The sequence below is a fragment of the Cydia strobilella genome, chromosome 27 (assembly GCF_947568885.1).
Source record: "Cydia strobilella chromosome 27, ilCydStro3.1, whole genome shotgun sequence".
Classification (NCBI taxonomy): domain Eukaryota; kingdom Metazoa; phylum Arthropoda; class Insecta; order Lepidoptera; family Tortricidae; genus Cydia; species Cydia strobilella.
The window spans coordinates 2,727,113-2,747,313 of NC_086067.1; the positions used below are offsets into that span (position 1 = coordinate 2,727,113).

The 20,201-nt window shown below is 35.4% G+C and overlaps 1 protein-coding gene and 1 long non-coding RNA gene across 3 annotated transcripts in view; both read left to right on the forward strand.

The window, feature by feature from the left end:
* LOC134753552 (uncharacterized) overlaps positions 1-171 on the forward strand; it is a 59,244-nt gene extending 59,073 nt beyond the window's left edge. The window contains exon 2 of the long non-coding RNA XR_010128830.1: positions 50-171. This is a non-coding gene — a long non-coding RNA (uncharacterized LOC134753552). The remainder of the gene's footprint in view (positions 1-49) is intronic.
* LOC134753512 (uncharacterized) overlaps positions 1-20,201 on the forward strand; it is a 340,941-nt gene that overhangs the window by 271,064 nt on the left and 49,676 nt on the right. The gene's annotated exons all lie outside the window — the stretch shown is intronic.

Consider the following 20,201-nt stretch of genomic DNA (forward strand, 5'->3'; position numbering starts at 1 on the left):
CATTGTTGTTTTTTATTCCAGAGCCTTGGGTGTTTTCTATGTATTGAAGTATTTGTATATTATATATATATCGTTGTCTAAGTACCCAAAACACAAGCCTTCTTGAGCTTACTGTGGGGCTTAGGCAATTTGTGTAAGAATGTCCTATAATATTTATTTATTTATTTATAATCATAATCATAATCTTTATTGTTAAGAAGCTCTTTTTTGTAAAGATGCTTATTGCTTAATCAAATAAACTGACAGCTAAGGTTGTATCTTTTTATCTGATGTATGTGTTAAGTAATTAAAAACATACTTATTAATTTTTAACAAGCAGAAACGTCTGCGATCGATGCTATTAAGCTTAGAATAAATTTAAGTGGAAAAATTACTGCCCTGGGTGAGTGCTGCCGTGAGTTCAAGTCTCACCCAGGGCAGTAATTTTTCCACTTTTAAATTTATTCTAAGCTTAACACTTATTATTTAGTAATTAGTTTGCCGCTTGTAACTTGCAGCCGCACGGCCGTAATGGTGGCTCGCGCGGGTGAAAGGAGCGCCATCTTGTTTACTTACTTACTAGCTCTATCCCTTCTCGAATCTCGAAAGGACATTTTACTTGGCCAATGGACATAATGGCGGTCAAATTAATGCTTTCACGTGTTTCACATTTAGCTCTCTTTATGGTATAGCGGTCAAATTAAAGAGTTCATTTCCCCACACTATGTCCCCATATCACAATCATGCCTTCAGATATCCATAATACCTAGTAATAGAAATTTGAGTATTATTATTTACCAGCGACCCGCCCCGGCTTTGCATGGGTATATTCCAACAAATTAGCACAAAGCCTTTACAAATTATACATGTAAACCTTCCTCAAGAATCTATTGATAGGTGATAACCGCATGAAAATCCGTTCAGTAGTTTTTGAGTTTATCGTGAACATACAGACAGACAGACGCGGGAGGGGACTTTGTTTTATAAGGTTTATTGATAGTACCCAACATGGTTTGACTTATGGCACTTGCTTATTACTATTCGACGACCGGTCTGGCCCAGTGGGTAGTGACCCTGCCTGTGAAGCCGATGGTCCTGGGTTCGAATCCCGATAAGGGCATTTATTTGTGTGATAAACACAGATATTTGTTCCTGAGTCATGGGTGTTTTCTATGTATTTAAGTATTTATATATTATATATATCGTTTTCTGCCCTAACAACCATTTTCGGTCGCCGTTACGACACGGTGTAGACACATCTTGCGTCGACACCGTCTTTTCCGGTCACAAAACGGTCGCAGTGTGGTCGCCGTTACGTCGTCGTTACCAAAATGGGGAAGGCTCGACACAGACACATTTCAGTCACAAAGTGTCGTCGCCGTGTGCACACATTGTTACCAGTTTGCGACTAGTTATCCCAAAATCATTCTTTCATTCGTTCATTTTGTTCGTTTCAAATGGGAACTGTCAGATGGAAATATACTTAAATAAAAATAAACAAGTGACAAACGCCATCGCTAAAAAGGATTTACAAGACGTAAGTATTTATTGTTTGCATTTATATTACATTACGGCTTTAAATACTATGGGAAATTAAACTGCTCGAGTGATTTGATTAACTAGGTGTAATTTTATCAACGCGCCACCTCATTATTTTAGTTTAGCCAGAAATGAAATTATTTACTTCTCAGTGCATGTGTTCATAACTACATTATTTGATGCAATTTTAGTGCTCCGATGCATATAATATACCTAAATAATAAAAATAACGCTTTATATACTACTAAACTTGGTAATTATGATGTAAAAATATGGTTTAAGGCTGAGAAAAATTCCAGTCACAAAGTAGTCGCAATGTTACGACTCTGTGTAGACTCTGTGTAGACACTGTGTAGACATATGTCAAAAGTAGTAACAAAGTTACTGGATTTGCAAAATGGCTCCTTGTACTCATTTGTTTTCAGATCAGTGTTGCCAGATCGTACCTTTCAGTACGATTAAAACGTACCCCGCCCAAAATCGTACTAAAATCGTACTTTTCGGCTAAACCGCACATTTTAGTACGATTTTACGTACTTTTCGTATGAGCGGTTCAAAAATATGCTATAATGGCGTAGAAATAATAGTGACAGACCAAAAAAGTACGATTTATTTGCGTAAAAATTTGTGACTTTTTTGTTTTGGTATTTCTGTACCTTACTATTTTGCATATTAATATTGTTCCTTTTGCCCCGAGAAAAACAAACTAAACATAAAAAAACTGTAATAGATGTCATATATTAAAGAAAAAGTGACGAAGCCCTCCAGTGGCGGGGTGGCCTAGGGGTTCATGGCGTTAGCTGCGATAGCTAAAGACGCCGGTTCGAATCCGGCCTTCACCACTGGAGGGCTTCGTCACTTTTTCTTTAATATATGACATCTATTACAGTTTTTAATTTATATATAGTAGTGTGACTACTTAAAAACACAAATCAAAATATTTAATAAAATAATTTGATTTGTTCCCAAACTTGTTCAAACTAAACATAGTTTTTTGCCCAACGTGACCGCAAGTTATCTTTATTTTCAGATCTAACCAATTGCTACAGAATACAAATGACAAAGGTGAAGGTCGCGGGAATTCGGTGGTTGCGAGCGGCACAGGATCGGTCGGAGTGGCGAGCCTTGGGGGAGGCCTATGTCCAGCAGTGGACGTCTATCGGCTGACATGATGATGATGATGATGACAAATGACAAAGAAAAGAAGCAAGAAGGAAATAAAACAAACAAAAATACAAATGATTCCTCGACGCAATCGGGTGATTCTTAAATTGTGTCCAGATTTTTTGTTTTTGTCATAAAAAAAATTATAAGTTTTGAATGATTCACGGCTAGTTTCACTACCTATATAGACCGTTATTACCTTTTGTATTGTTTTTGAGCTCCCGATATTTCGACGCAGTTATATGCATCTTATTCACGGGTGACTGAAGATAGCGAGTGGGTGTCAAAGTTGTGTAGACTGCGCTCTGTCTATCCTCATTATATCATATCGGGGATATCGGGAGCTCAAAAACAATACAAAAGGTAATCACGGTCTATATCCCGGTCAATATAAGTCTAGTGAAAAGTCATTTTAGATCATTTAAAGCTTTTTTTATTTTTATTTTTCCATACAAAACATGGTACTATATTGGTGATTCTTGAATTGGAAGTTTTTTTGGCATAAAAGTTTATTTTTCACATATTGTTACATATAAAGTAAGTACATACAAAAAGTGAGCGTTCCGTGACATTTCTTGCATTTTTTAAATATGTATTCTTTATCTATGAGGATCTCACTAGAATACCTAATATAATTAAGTCGTTCATTTTTAATTATCCTGTATAACGATCTCAGCAAGTCGTTTTAGTAGTTTAAGTTTTAAATAAGTATTAAATAAGTACAAACGGATGGTTGTGATATAACATATAGACTGCGAGCCACGAACCGATTTTAATGACCAATAGCCTCCCGGGCGAAAACTCGTAAAGTGGAATACCTAATGTAATTAAGTCGTCAATTTTTAATTATTATTTATAATGATCTCAGCAAGTCGTTTTAGTTTAGTAAGAGCCTGTTATCGATTTTAGTCGCAAAAATGTAAAATTGTTAGATTAAGTCGCAGAAATTGTACACCTTTTGATACGTACGTCTTCTCATCTTGCAGTTTTACAGATCAATTTTTTGAAAACAGACTAAATTAGTAATAATTTTTTTTTTCTGATGGACGTTTAGCGCGCGTAAAGCACTGATTTTGTCGCTCATATTTATTTGTAAACTTCGTAAAGTTTGAACTGCTAAAAATAGTAATTTTGTATTACACATATCCTGTACTCTACCTTTTACAGACAAAATTTTTATTATTATGACTTTGAAGTAGTGTAAGTTAGACGAAATAAATTTCTAGTATATTGTTCTTGAAATCATTTTAGATCATTTAAAGCTTTTTTTTTTTCATACAAAACATGGTACTATATTGGTGATTATTAAATTGTGTCCGGAAGTTTTTTTTTCATAAAAGTTTTTATTTTTCACACATTGTTACATATAAAGTACATACAAAAAGTGAGCGTTCCGTGACATTTCTTGCATTTTTTTAAATATGTTTTCTTTATCTATGAGGATCTCACTAGAATACCTAATATAATTAAGTCGTTAATTTTTAATTATCCTGTATAATGATCTCAGCAATTCGTTTTAGTAGTTTAAGTATTAAATAAGTACAAACGGATGGTTGTGATATAATATATAGACTACGAGCCACGAACCGATATTAATGACCAATAGCCTCCCGGGCGAAAACTCGTAAAGTGGAAAACCCTGGTTTTTTCTTGTTATTTTTTAATAGTTTAGTATGGTCAACCACTAAACAAATATTAAAATTTAAAATATTTTGAGCCTTGCCAAGATAAGGGTTAAAAAAAGTATGCTTAGAGAATGTTAATAATTAATGTTAATTTATCTAAGCGTTGATAACAATGGAAAGAATACCATTTTGGTATTGCAATCCATAGCAAAAACTTTGCATTTAATGTCGTCTAAATTATATTCTCTCAATTCTACAGTTTCATAAATGAGCGCTGTGGCATATATGTTTATGTTTGATGATTTAAATGGCAACTCAAAAAAATTATATTTGTTTTTTATATTCCCGCCGAAGACTTTTATTTTTCCTTCTACACAAGTAGCGTATTGCATTTCTGTTAAATTTTTGTCAGTAGTTAGAAACCACTTGTCCTTATTGTTTTTAGATATCAAGTATTTTTTTACTAATTCTGACTGTCTTAAAAACTTTCACCAGTTTCCAGTAAAATTTAGTTTTTGAGGGCGGGATCTGATTTTTTGCAAGTAGTCTCTATATTCAATTTCGACAGTTCTTGTATGCGATTCGCTACTTGCGCCAATGGTTGGTCCCCTTTTCGTAACAGGTTTTTAATACTGTAAAGCATACCTTCAAAGGGATAGGCGCTAAGAGAAGGTAGAGACCCGAACTTCATAACGTCAATCATTGACAACATGGCATAAAATCTTTTATACTGGACGCTCGATGCCCAAAAGGGACGGTAGTTCGGAAGGGACGACAAAAGGACGGTGTGGCATTAAAAATGACGGAAAATCGTCCTATTTGGGACGATCTGGCAACACTGCTATTAATGGACAGTTTGACAAACCTTAGTTTTTAAGAGGTATTTTATATTGTCATTTGCGGTCACAATGTTTCGAAACATTTCAGTAACCGTTACGACACATTGTGTAGAGATTTCGTCGCAAACTGAACGCAAAGTGTACACAATGTGTCGACACCTTGTTACCGAAATGTGTACACACGGCGACGACACTTAGTTACTGAAACAATTCTAGTCACATTGTGTGCACACGGCGACCACACTAAGTTACCAAAACTGAACACAGTCGCAAAGTGTAGTAACGGTTACGACACCGTTTCGACACATCTGACATTTAGTTACTACTTTGATGATTCTGCGACCGGAATGGTTATATGGGTGAGTACCCATAACACAAGCTTCCTTAGGCCTACTGTCCACGGAAGCGTAGCTGCATAGACGCGTACTCGTCATTGTACGCTTGCTGTACGCTTGCTTGCAGCCTACATACAAAACCGCACAACTCTGTCGACGGAGCGGCAACGTCGCGTCAGCGACGCTGCATGGAAGCTTCACGCCGCTGGGCGTACTGCATGTGATGCATGTCATACGCCGGGCTACATCGCAAGGAATAGCACGTTGAGTTTTTGTAAATAACGTCTTCATCGTTGGACGACATTCTCACGAATGAAAGGAAATGTAGGCTACGATACGCTTACGCTACGCTTCGTGGACAACGTCTGTACGCCGGGTTGCATGGCAGCTGCACTGCGTATTCATGCAGCGTCTATGCAGCTACGCGTCGTGGACAGTAGGCCTTAGACTTACCGTGGGACTTAGTCAATCTGTGTAAGAATATTTATTTATTATTTATTACAATGCAGAATTTTAAAACGTTGGGAGGATCACATAATATAGTCCAAGAGTACTCTTGATTCAATGATTGCCCGTCTTCCAAGCCCGTCCATGTATATTCTGATACTTGACGTAATGAAATATAGAGTCTATACGGCAACGGTTCGTATTATCAAAGATAGATGTTTCAAACAACTGAAAATACTAACACTACCCTCCATTTATATAATGGAGGCGGCATTTTTTGTAAAAAGTCACCTTCAGTTGTTTGAGATAAAAAAACTGTCAAGACCAAATCGCAAACCTGTCGTTCCCCAACTATTATTGCCACCCTCCAAATTAGCTATGGTAAGAAACGGCCCTTACTGTCGATGTGTGCGTGTAATGAATAAAGTGCTTGGTTTTCTGAATCTAGAAGTTAGCGATAAATTATTTAAGAAACAGTTAAAGGAAATGTTATTAGAAAAATGTTACTATTCAATGGATGAATTTTTTAATGATGAAAGTCTGGATAATGCGAAATGATTAAATTGTTTATGAATTTTATGATAACTATTAATAATTTATTGTTAAATTTCATTCGAGTATGAGTATGACTATAATTTATGATTATGACTATAATTTATGATTATTAATGATTAACGCATGAATTAGTTTTATCTTATTATTATTGTTTTTTTTTTTTTTTTTGACAATTCTATTTTATTTAAAGTTTATATAAGAAATTAAAACTAGGTATAAGTTCAAAATAAGTAGTTTAAGATCCAATATTGTACACCCTAGCAGGGTATCATGTACCGACTTGACCAATATGTAAGACCAGTATGTACAAATGAACATGATTACAATGGAATAAATGATATGATATGATATGATAGATATAACCGTAATAGATGGATACAGTCTAAGGAAAAGACGTGCCTCGAAAATCACGAAAATTTGATTCTCGATCAGATGGCGCCACTAGTTTTGTCCTACACTCGTATAGAGGGCGTTGACTGTTTCGTTTGTTATTTATAATTTTAACGCATACCAGTGAAAGAACATGGGTCAAAATCATATAAAAATAATTAATGCAAATAAAAAAATCATTTATCCACATTTAAATACATTTTATCGTATTTTTATAAATATTTATTTTTAGTTTTAAAGTGTGTCGACAGATGGCAGTGAATTTACTGGGGTTACAAAATTTACTATGACAGTACCGCTCTAGTATAAGTTACTCTATGGTATTATTTATTGCACATGATTGTACCCGAGCCTGGCACCAAATGTGACCACCTTTGGCCTAGCATGACTTAAAAAATACTATCTCTACTAGCTTCTTTCCTCGTATTTGCCGCGAACTTGTTAAAATACCCTACCATTTCTCTCACACTAGACTACACACTATCCCCCCTATTCATAAAATTTTATAAGGTAGATTTTATAATTTTTCCTAATGACCCCAAAATTACAGAAGTCTAATTAATAGCGAATTGAGGCTTGTACTGTAGCACATTTGTGAATAAATCCATAAATATTTTAGGATAAAAAGTATTAGTTATTAGGTATGTGTTATTTACATTGTAAATTATCGGTAGGTATACCAATTTCAGATTGCCAACTTTAGTATACCGATATTTATTTAAAAAAAATCTGTTCTGCTTAGCTGCAATATTTGCCGGCTTATGCTAGCCCCGGCCTCCCTAAACTTACCTACCGTCACGCAAGGTTAAGGAAATATGGCCGACATCGACATACATTTGTACTACGTAAATTTGTGTCCGACTACCAAGTACCACCATGTACACTGTGGGACCTAATAGCCCGACAGTATAACCACGTAGTCCCGACTTCTAAAAATGTGCCATTTTCAACCAAAAGGGTACTTATTGTGGCTTGTCAGTAAGGCGCTATTTCCATTTAGCTTCAATTAGAAATCAACCTTATCAACAAGCGACAATGTGGTACCTTTTGGTTGAAAACGTCATAAATAGTGAAATTTAAAACCTAACTTAGTGACAAAGTTAGGTTTGAAAAAGTGAAACTGAAATATCACTTTTGTTATTTAATGCCATATATCATAGTCAAGTATACGATTTAAAACTTGTAAAAAATCGATAAAAACCTCGGGTAGCCCCTTAATGGACCGCGAGCCAGGCGCAAATTTCGTCAGTCATCGCCTCCCGGGCGAAAACTCGTATAGCGGTTAACGGCTATGTATGATGAACCCTCGTGAACGTCAGCTGCCGCTCCGTTGGTGGGTTGAGGAATGGCAGCTACCGAAACGCGTAACACGGTCTTTCCACCGCTATACGACCGGCTGACGATTTGTTTTATTAACAATAGCATCTAAACTATCATCTGACAAAGTATCAAACTGGAGGCGATGACGCCGATGACTGAAAAGAATTTTCTTTTTTACATGTTCATGTGACCAGCTGACGGTCTTTCCACAGCGATACAATCGGCTGACTATTAAGTTTACTCACAATAGCATCTAAACTATCATTTGACAAAGTATCAAGCGGGAGGCGATGACAAAAAAATTTTTATAGACTTTATTTGCTGCCATTCCTCAACCCACCAACGGAGCGGCAGCTGACGTTCACGAGGGTTCATCATACATAGCCGCTAACCACTATACGAGTTTTCGCCCGGGAGGCGATTGGTCATGGAAATCTGTTCCTGGCCCGCGGTCTATAACCAATCTACTCGAAAATAATATTTGTTAGCGTTAATTTATCTTTCTTTATTTGTCAAAAAAGTACTTATTTCATTTGTGTGATATCCCGGCTTATCAATTTTCGTTTGAAAATTGATCCCAATTTTTAACACCACATGTGACATGTTCACCAGAAGCACTATATCATCCAGCTTTCACAAAACTATTACCAACATATCTTGACCTCTACATACATCACAACTATATGTAGCCAGAGCTCAGACTTAGTTGTTTTCAGTTTGACTGACAGCGGCTTCAAAAGCAATTTGGATTTCGATACGTTGATTTGATTGGACCAACGGAATTGACCAGAGATGAACCTTATGTGTTGGCAATAAAGTCTATGAATTGTTACTGAATATTGGTCAGTTTTATTGATACGTTGATAGTTCGTCATTCACGCGAGCTTTAACTCGTTTACCGACTTTAGATGGGCGATATTCTGTTAGCGCGCAGTTTTGTTTTTTTTTAGTGAATTTACTACGACAAGCCTGTCGTCAGAGATGTAAATACTACATACATGTTTTCCTTCTAGTCCAAATGTGCTTTTAAAAGGACAAAATGGAACTAAATTTGGAACTTTAATGGAATGAGGTTCAAAATTCAACACCGCAGAAATGGCTGGGATTTTTGAGGTTAAATATAGGCTGATTATGATTAGTCGTCGTCAATAGAACTTGGAAATAATGTTAACAAATATGACAGATTTTGTTAGCGTTTGATTAAAGATCTTATGATTAAACGGTAGAACAACTCGTGGTCTAAATCCAAAGAAGTCAAAGGGAGGCTATTAGCTGAAATAGTCTTGGCACCTAGCACCAAGTCGTGGTTTGAATACCAAAGAAAATATGTAGAAAGGGCAATTATTACAACTATGTGTAGATTGCGCATTGGTCATGCTCGTTTTCCTGCACATCTTTTCAGATTAAAGCTAAGCGATTCTGCTGTTTGTGCACATTGTAATTTTAATGTATGTGATCTCGAACATATATTTTTCCATTGTCCTTAATTTAATTTACAAAAGCTATTGTTTGTTGCCATGTGTAAGGATACAGGTTTGCGAGTTCTGCCAAGCTCCGTTCAGGGCCTTTTGAAATATCAACAATTATATCCTGTAATCTATAAAATATTTAAGTATATAGACTGTTGATAAGGTCATGGTTGTCCTTTTAAAGAGCGAGATTACGAAGTAATGGAGGTGGAATGGTTTGTTTACATTATTAGCAAGTTCCATTGACGACGACTTTACGGCAATATACGCATATAATTTTAAAAATACAATAAAATAAATAATAAACTAACTAAATTAAATCGAAAACTAACAAATATTACAATTACTTCAAGCAAAACGGTAATATGATCTGATTGCTTAAAGCATTCCGCTCTGATATGATATATCTGATGACGGTTGTACCTATACAAAAATATTGAGGGCTTTTTTCAAGCATTTTTTTTTCGGAGCAGGGCGTTAAAAAAAAATTCTTCTGCACTTCCTAATCAGAATACGATACCGAATACGCCGAATATCCCTAAACGGATGCCCACTACCTTTATCACAGTGTATCGTTTCTTCACTTCTCCCCCATGATAAATATAAATAAAATATAAATGATGAGAATCTCGTGAATGCCGAGAAGGACAAATCCAGCAAGTACCTAGACTGTTGCATGCTGTTGATAGCTGAAAAGGTGAAACAAACCACTGTTTACTTACATTACGACCTGTAAACATTACCCGTTTTTTGCAAATAAAAATTATTGTATTGTATTGTGCTCACGAGATAACCGCCATGTGGGATGTTGACTCGACGATCATTGTCCCGATAGTCGTTTCAGTGAACGGTCTCATAGCTAAGTCTCGACCAACACCTAGAGGGGCTCTCGCTGGGTGGTTGGATCAGATGCAGAGGGCGGTAATTTTGGACGGCGCGTATAGTACATCGGCACAGGGCGGACACGCTATACATCAAAAATCACTTGCGTTTCTATGTGTGAACGGGACGTCTGTACACGCGTAGTGTGAGTAGGTTGCTTAAAAATAGTACTGAGCGGCCGGCAAACGGCCGTCAATCTGGTGTCGCGGGGCGAGGTAATTCGAGTCGGGGCGGTGCGTGGCCGTTCTGTATGATAATACTATAACTTAATCCGTGACATCGGTTCCTCACTCTGCGGCCCTGACCACTGATCCTGATATTTGCACCACGGCACCAACTCGCGCGCATGATCTCAGATATGTATTAATTACAAAATGTACTTGTGACATGTCATGGCGCTCATGTGTTGCGTCTCGATATCTAATAAGAGCTGAAGCAGACTTGCGGACACTCGAGCCTAACTGCGTTATAGCCATTCAGGCCACGTCTGGCTGCTAACTCGATCACACACGGAACGTTCATTGTACAAGATTATCTTATTTGACAGTAGATGGCGCTGAACCACACAGCGTGATTTCTACATCGCGCTAGCGATAGTTTTACGGCGTATGTATATGAGATTAGGAGGAGTTTGTTTAATATTGCAATTTTATTCGTATTATAACCGCGTAACCATTTAGGCCACGTCTGACTGCTAACACGACAGCACACACGGTACGTATTTGTTGTACAAGATTATCTAATTTGACGGTAGATGGCGCTGAACCACAAACCGATGTCAATACTCAGTACTCAATATTTTATTGCAAAATCACAAAGTAGTTGTACAGGTGGTTAACTTATAAGCTAGATCTTTGTGAACCCTGTTCGGCACTGCAATATACTATAATTTACAATTCCAAGGAGAGGAGAATTTGTGATTAATTATCTTAACAAACAATAATCTTGGATTTTGTTTTATAAACCACTTTGTGACCACTTTGGCCGCTCCGATGGCGACTACCTTGTGGCTGTAAATAGCATCTTGATATAACTAAGACCTAAGGCATCTCAGTAGGACCTAACCTCATCTAGACTTCACTCAACACCTAACCGTATTACTATCATTCAGCCGGCCACACGTCTGGGCACTAACTTAATCAAACAGGGTTCCATTTGAGACTGGGTGCATGCTGTGTAGGACTTTGTCGCTTTAAACGAACCCTTTCTCAAGATGGAAAAAATCCAGTTTTACTCTATACTTTTTAATTTGGAAATTTTCAAGTTATTTTTAGTGGGAGGTCGCGGGTTCAAATCCTGGCTCGTACCAATGAGTTTTTCGGAACTTATGTACGGAATATCATTTGATATTTACCACTAGTTTTTCGGTAAACTAATTCGGTAAAATAATCACGAAACTCAACACATGTAAGAGCCTTTTTGACAGGTCAGGTTCATGTGACTCATAACGAAAATTTGTGATTACGGCATGTATACACCTGAGCCAATTCTTAAGCTAATAATCTCTATTAAATAAATATTATAGGACATTATTACACAAATTGACTAAGTACCACGGAAAGCTCAATAAAGCTTGTGTTGTGGGTACTTAGACAACGATATATATAATATATAAATACTTAAATATATATAAAACACCCATGACAACAACAGGAACAAATAACCGTGCTCATTGTGTCAAAATTGTGACCTGTAATACCTTATTACCAATAAATTATGTCTATGTCTATGTCCATCACTGAATAAATGCCCTTACCAGGATCTGAACCCAGGACCATCGGCTTCACAGGCAGGTTCATAACCCACCAGGTCAGACAGGTCACCCTAAGAAACTTATGTTTTCTTCTAAATCTCAAATGAAGCTAAACAAAGGTCCTTAATGAAATTTGGAAGCAATTTATTTTTATTGCACGAAAATTAGGACATAAATGTTCCGGTCTCCTTAATTATGTTGTTTTTCTTTAATGTAAATGGTTTGAGATGGAAATTAGGCTGCTGAGGCTGAGCTAAAATAAGTTCAAGTTGGAAAGAGGCAATTTAGGACTTGGAAGTTTATTTACTGAAGAGTACTATACTGTACTGACTACACTAAAACAAAATAAACTAGGTACCTTTTCCAATGAAATCTCATCACAAGATAACTGAGAATTGAGACTTATATAAAATACACTGTAAAGTATTTATTTAGCAAGAATGGAGGTAAAATAAATTCACAGCGCACTTGCTGTTATTCAATAGTCTACGTTTTTCTTTTAAACTTTATAAAAATATGTTTAAAATCCTTCTTGCACGGCATTCGCAGTGCACAGTTTTTACGCAGTAAAAATTAAAATTTAAAAAAATAATTTATTTCGGAGCAACCTTTATGAAGAACGTTGGTTGATGTTTGAAACTGGTAGTAGGTAAACGAAATAAAGGGTTAACAATAAAGTAAAATTTTAAATAGCGATAGTTTCAAACTTTAAAGCAATTTTTTTTTACACTTGGAAATACTTTAGCAAGTTTACGGTTGCATTTTCAAGTGTTAGAATTAAGGGATCAGTTACCCAGTCAAGGCTCGGAACCGGTTTAAAAAATAGCGGTAAATACCGGTCTATTTCGGTTTTACTCAGAACTTTCATTAAGAACGCGAACGTTTTAAGAATCTTATTGTAAGCTAAATAAACCGGTTTATTCGACGAGCGACGAGACGACCGGCTGGGCCGGTGGAGTAGTTCTATACCGGTTAATCTGACAAGAACTTTATGGAAATGTACTCCTAAAAACCGGTTTAAAAAACTGTTTTAAGAACGAAATCGAAATTAAAAGGTCTTGCGCCAAATAACGGATTGTAAATTTTTACCGGTTTCCGAGCCTTCTACCTAGTATGCAATTTTATGAACACATATAATAACATTATTAACAGGTTACAGTTTACAAATTTAAAAAAATTATACCTAATATTGTCTTTGATTACCGCGATAGTTAGAAGAAAACGCATTTTATCGCGTATATTGAATTTATACTACATCCCGACGTTTCGAACCCTTTACAGCGTTCGTGGTCAACGGGTGACATTATACCTACTTTTTCTTATACCTAATAATTATGTAGTTAAAACATTATACTGCTGAACCTAAATTGATTTAAATTCTTAATTAATTTTAAGATTTGTTGTACCTACTACTATAACACTATATGGATATCTCAGATTCAAATTAAATACATAATTGAATTGAATTGAAAACATCTGACACAGTCGACACAGATGAAAAGGTCTATTATTATTATTATTAGTTTAAATTATGGTATGTCTATAAAAAAAATATTTTTGTTTACAGGTAAGCTTCAGAAACGGTGCAGGTCTTCAAAGGTAGTTTCCATTTGGTAAATGTCAATGGTAAATGTAGGTGTGTGGTTTAAGACAATTTTGCTGTGCCCTAACAGGGTATCATGTACCGACTATATTTTAATTACCACCTGTATGTAATGAACATGATTGCAATAAATAAATGAAATGAATGTGAAATCTAAATTATGTTAGAGATACGTGAGTGATTTCTCAGTCCATCTGGGGCGAGGTACCACTCACGTATCTCTTACATACGAAACGTTAGATATATCGTTCCCCAGCAGATACTGGATACCCTTGCTGCAAGTATACTGTAGTTATACTAAAGTCATCTAACCTAAGTAAACTAATATAAAATAACTAACTAATTATTTGTGGTATTTTCTATAAAAAGGGACCTTATTGTCGATGGCGCTTACGCCATTATTAACGATGCTCCGATATAAATACAATGCCGCGCGACGCTGTGCGGCGTAAGCGCCATCGACAATAAGGTTTTTATAATAACCTTAATAGTTAGTAGCGGGGTCTTCTGACGACCGGTCTGGCCTAGTGGGTAGTGACCCTGCCTGTAAAGCCGATGGTCCTGGGTTCGAATCCCGGTAAGGGCATTTATTTGTGTGATGAGCACAGATATTTGTTCCTGAGTCATGGGTGTTTTCTATGTATTTAAGTATTTATATATTATGTATATCGTTGTCTGAGTACCCATAACACAAGCCTCCTTGGGCTTACCGTGGGACTTAGTCAATCTGTGTAAGAATGTCCTATAATATTTATTTATTTATTTATAAAAGTATTTACAATACTTACTAGGAGATTCCAAGCAAAATTAATTGTGTATTTTGAAATGTTGTAACCAAATAAACAATTTTTTCATTTTTTTTTTCATTTTCATCTTTGTCATACTTTGACAGTCTTCCGTTGAATGTTGTACTGTTGCAAAACTGGCTACTTTACAAGTCTTTGTTCAACTATAAACACACCCACAACGTTACAACGTTAAATACTGAAAACCACACTGTCATTCTTTGATATTCTCTCTACTCAGTCGTCTTATACTGCTACAAAACTGGTGACTGTAAAAGTCTTTCGCTGGCTATAAATCCGTGCCCGACCAGTGTATACTAAAAACAATATTTGTCATACTTTGACAGAATGCCGCACTAGGGTTGTGACGATATCGATATTATTAAACCTTTTTAATATCGGTATCATGGTTCTTTTGTTCTTCTCACATTTTTTGGTAGTTTAGCACAGTATTTTTTTTAGAAATTTAACACTTGTAATAAAAATACGATAAAAAACATATTTCATCATTTATTTTTAAATTAAGCCCAACCAAAAGAGATTTGAAGGAACTGTTATAGGGAACATCATTCGACGTGAGAGGTGTAAAGCCTTTTACATGAGACATTATGTAAATCCAAAGAGAATATAGGATAGACGGTTATTGTCATAGTAAACTTTGTAGTCACAGTAAATTTCCTGCCATCTATCGACACACGATTAAAACAAAAATAAAAATTAATAATAATATCAAAAAATGTATATATATTCATTATTATTCACAGCGACGGGACTTAATCGCGTAAAATAAGTTGTCCACGGGGACAACGCCGTCCTCGAAACGTCGGAGGTAAATTTAAAACTTATTTTACGCGATTAAGTCCCGTCGTTGTGAATAATAATGAGTAAAAATCGTGAAAGTTTACATCAATGTATATATATGGATAAATGTTTTTTATTTATTTGTATCTAATATCTATTATTTTTATATGATTTTGACCCATGTTCTTTCACTGATATGTGTTAAAATTGTTAAATATCAAACGACACCGTCAACGCCATCTAGCCGAGAATAGGCCAAAGGTGGTAGCGCCATCTATGCGAGAATGAAATTTTCTTGATTTCCGAGGCACGTTTTTTCCTTAGACTGACATCTTATACGGAGTTACATAGGTCTTTGGTAAATCGATACCTTTTACTAAAATATGTAAGACTTTATTCAATAAAATTCCCAAGAGATATTTTTAAATAGATTTATGCTCGATCGATTTTCCTATAAGTTTAGCTGATCCTTTTTGAGCGTAAATGCATGAGTTATTATGGAGAATAGGTTACAAAATTGCTTTAGGTGTGCCTTTATCATTGAAAATTCTGGAGATTTATATTTAAATTTTGACAACAAGCCTTTTAGTATATATACACCTACCATATTTTCTCATTTTCCAGAGTTAAAATTGCCCAGTTCCATTCCATTCCAGGGTGCGTTCCATAATGTGTTAGTACCTAATAATTACATCTACATCTATGTCAATCACAAAATAAATCGTCAGGTATCTACATCTATATATTTACAACTATGTTAGTCACAAAATAAATCGTCAGGTATGTACATCTATATATTTACAACTATGTTACTCACAAAATAAAGCGTCAGGTATCTACATCTATATATTTACAACTATGTTACTCACAAAATAAATCGTTAGGTATCTACATCTATATATTTACAACTATGTTACTCACAAAAAAATCGTTAGGTATCTTCATCTATATATTTACAACTATGTTACTCACAAAATAAATCGTTAGGTATCTACATCTATATATTTACAACTATGTTAGTCACAAAATAAATCGTCAGGTATCTACATCTATATATTTACAACTATGTTACTCACAAAATAAAGCGTCAGGTATCTACATCTATATATTTACAACTATGTTACTCACAAAATAAATCGTTAGGTATCTACATCTATATATTTACAACTATGTTACTCACAAAATAAATCGTTAGGTATCTTCATCTATATATTTACAACTATGTTACTCACAAAATAAATCGTTAGGTATCTACATCTATATATTTACAACTATGTTACTCACAAAATAAAGCGTCAGGTATCTACATCTATATATTTACTACTATGTTACTCACAAAATAAATCGTCAGGTATCTACATCTATATATTTACAACTATGTTAGTCACAAAATAAATCGTCAGGTATCTACATCTATATATTTACAACTATGTTAGTCACAAAATAAATCGTCAGGTATCTACATCTATATATTTACAACTATGTTAGTCACAAAATAAATCGTCAGGTATCTACATCTATATATTTACAACTATGTTAGTCACAAAATAAATCGTCAGGTATCTACATCTATATATTTACAACTATGTTAGTCACAAAATAAATCGTCAGGTATCTACATCTATATATTTACAACTATGTTAGTCACAAAATAAATCGTCAGGTATCTACATCTATATATTTACAACTATGTTAGTCACAAAATAAATCGTCAGGTATCTACATCTATATATTTACAACTATGTTAGTCACAAAATAAATCGTCACGTATCTACATCTATATATTTACAACTATGTTAGTCACAAAATAAATCGTCAGGTATCTACATCTATATATTTACAACTATGTTAGTTACAAAATAAATCGTCAATATTTAACAGAAATCAACCTTATTTTGTTATTAATACGGTTCACGATGGTTATGAACTTGTACCTATTGATAGCAGTGAGACTGGTGACAACCAACCTGACGAAATAAGTACTAAATTAAATTATAAGTATTATTACCAATTTTTTTTCACATATTTTTTTTTATAATGTCTTAAATAAAATATACTGCCCTCTCATAAAAATGTCTCATGAGTGGGCAGTATATTCTGGCGACAAATGCGTTTAGAAGGCTGTTAGCGCCACTGGCGCCAGCCGGGGTTAAGCCACTAACGCGGGGCTAACCGGTTAAACCCGGAGTTGCCATAGTTACCAGTACAATTGAACACTGGGTTAACGGTTAACCCCGGGTTACGGTTAGTGGCTAACCCTGACTGGCGCAAGTGGTCCTTAGTCCCAACCTGAAATCTGTGCATTAGGGATGATAATGGTTTCTTGTTTGTAAGATTATTTTTTACAAAAATAATCGATGTGAAGTAAGAGTGACATCACTAACGGAGACTTAAACAAAGAAAACCATCTCGGGGACGCACCTGCGCGCCATCTTGATACTTGTATGATTTACTTTTACTTGATACTCGCTCGATTATGTATAAGAGGATTGGCCTTGGAGGTGTAAGATTACTTTAAATCTGGTATTTTCTTTCAACTTAATAAGCAAATCCAGTTTTAGATATTCATTCATTCATTCTTTTAAAATTATGACTTCAGTCCAGACAGACACAGAGAATCATACTATCTTTGTCTTACACTAGTACTAGCACCCAAAAAGAAAAGTATGAGTAGGTATAAAAACTGTAATAGCATATATTAAAGAAAAAGTGACGAAGCCCTCCAGTGGTGAAGGCCGGATTCGAACCGGCGTCTTTAGCTATCGCGGCTAACGCCATGAACCCCTAGGCCACCTCGCCACGGCCGTCGGACGGACGGCGGGGTTCATGGCGTTAGCCGCGATAGCTAAAGACGCCGGTTCGAATCCGGCCTTCACCACTGGAGGGCTTCGTCACTTTTTCTTTAATATATGCTATTACAGTTTTTAATTTATATATAGTAGTGTGACTACTTTAAAAAACACAAATCAAAATATTTAAAAAATTATTTGATTTGTTCTCAAACTTGTTCATGAGTAGGTATAGTTTTTTTTATATATAGTTGTTTTTTAGTATTTCGGAATTGTCTTTAAAAAATACAAGTACCAAGATTTATATTGACTTGCTCAAGACCGCAGGTGGCACAAACACCTAACCTATTAATTTATATTTATTCTCCTTGTTTTATTACCTTTTATTGGCCTCCGCAAATCTTAGGGGGAGAAAAACGTTTATTTTGTAGCGTTAAGTGAATTGAAAGGGATTTGCCGTTTTTAGTATCGTTTTTTAAAAGTGTCACTTGGAAAATGTGGGCATTTACCACCTGGGACACTGGGAAGATGTAATACAATTTGACAAACTGGAAATATTATTGGAAGGAGAAAAGAGTATTTAAAATAAAAGAAATCCAACTAGGTAACAAATCAAATTATTTTATGAAATACGAGTATATTTCATTTGTTTTTTTAAGTAGTCACATTACTATATATAAATTATAAAATAGATAACATACACTAAAGAAAAAGAGACTACCAATACTATCAATAGAGTGGTTCCCTAGTTGGATAGATGGCAGCACCATTTCTCTCACTATACCGTAATCCAGTAAAGGATTCGTATAGGAGGTGCAAGCACACACTGCTCGCGCTTAGAGTTGGTCAAAGGCGCCTTTCAAAGATAGCATACCCCAGAGAATTTGGAACAGGTACCGCCGTGGCCGAGTTTAGTGGTCAGGAGGTCAGGACGTTAGCCGCGTAAGAGGCCGGTGTCGATTTTAGTCGCAAAAATTTAAAATTGATAGATTTTGTCGGTGAAATTGTACACCTTTTGTTACCTAATTGAAATAACAAGTACTGGTTTCTATTAGCACGTCTTCTTATCATACCTTTTATCAGATCAAGTTTTTGAAAACAGACTCACTAAATTTGTAATGATTTTTTTTTCTGATAGACGTTTAGGTAAACGCGCGTAAAGCACTGATTTTGTCGCTCTTATTTGTAAATTTCGTAAAGTTTGGACTGCTAAAATGGTAAATTTGTATTACACATACTCTGTACTTGACCTTTATCAGATTACAAGAGGAGAAACAAGGAAATGAAAGTTAAACGAATTCAATTTTCTCCAGAAATGACTTCCAAACAAGTGACAATTTCTCTGAAAATCGACTTAATTTCAACGTAAATTTGATACTTAAACAATCTATAACATTTGCTGAAAATATTCTTATACATCAATTTGTATAATTTATCACCATAATTTTTTTAAGAATTTTTAAATACTGCCCCTTCTCTTCACATATTACCGCTGACGCACACTCGCGACCAAATTATTAAAAGGCAAGATGAGAAGACGTGCTAATAGAAACCAATACTTGTTATTTAGATATTACGTAACAAAACGTGTATAATTTCAACGACTAAATCTATCAATTTTATATTTTTGCTCTAAAATCGACACCGGCCTCGTAAGCTGAAGACGCGGCCACCGGTGGATTGGTCACTTTTTCTTTAGTGTATGTTATTATTATCTATTTCACCTCAGCAGCTCGAACAAGCCTACTTTCGTCACTCCCTGGAGTGAGGAAAATGCGACTTGTTTCACTACAGGGAGTGAAACAATGTAGCTTTTTAATTTAGTGAAGGCCATGAACTTCATACTACGGTCCGGTCCGGTCTCGTCTCGTATCGTATCGTATCGTATCGTATCGTATCTTATCGTATCGTACATTTTTTTTTTTC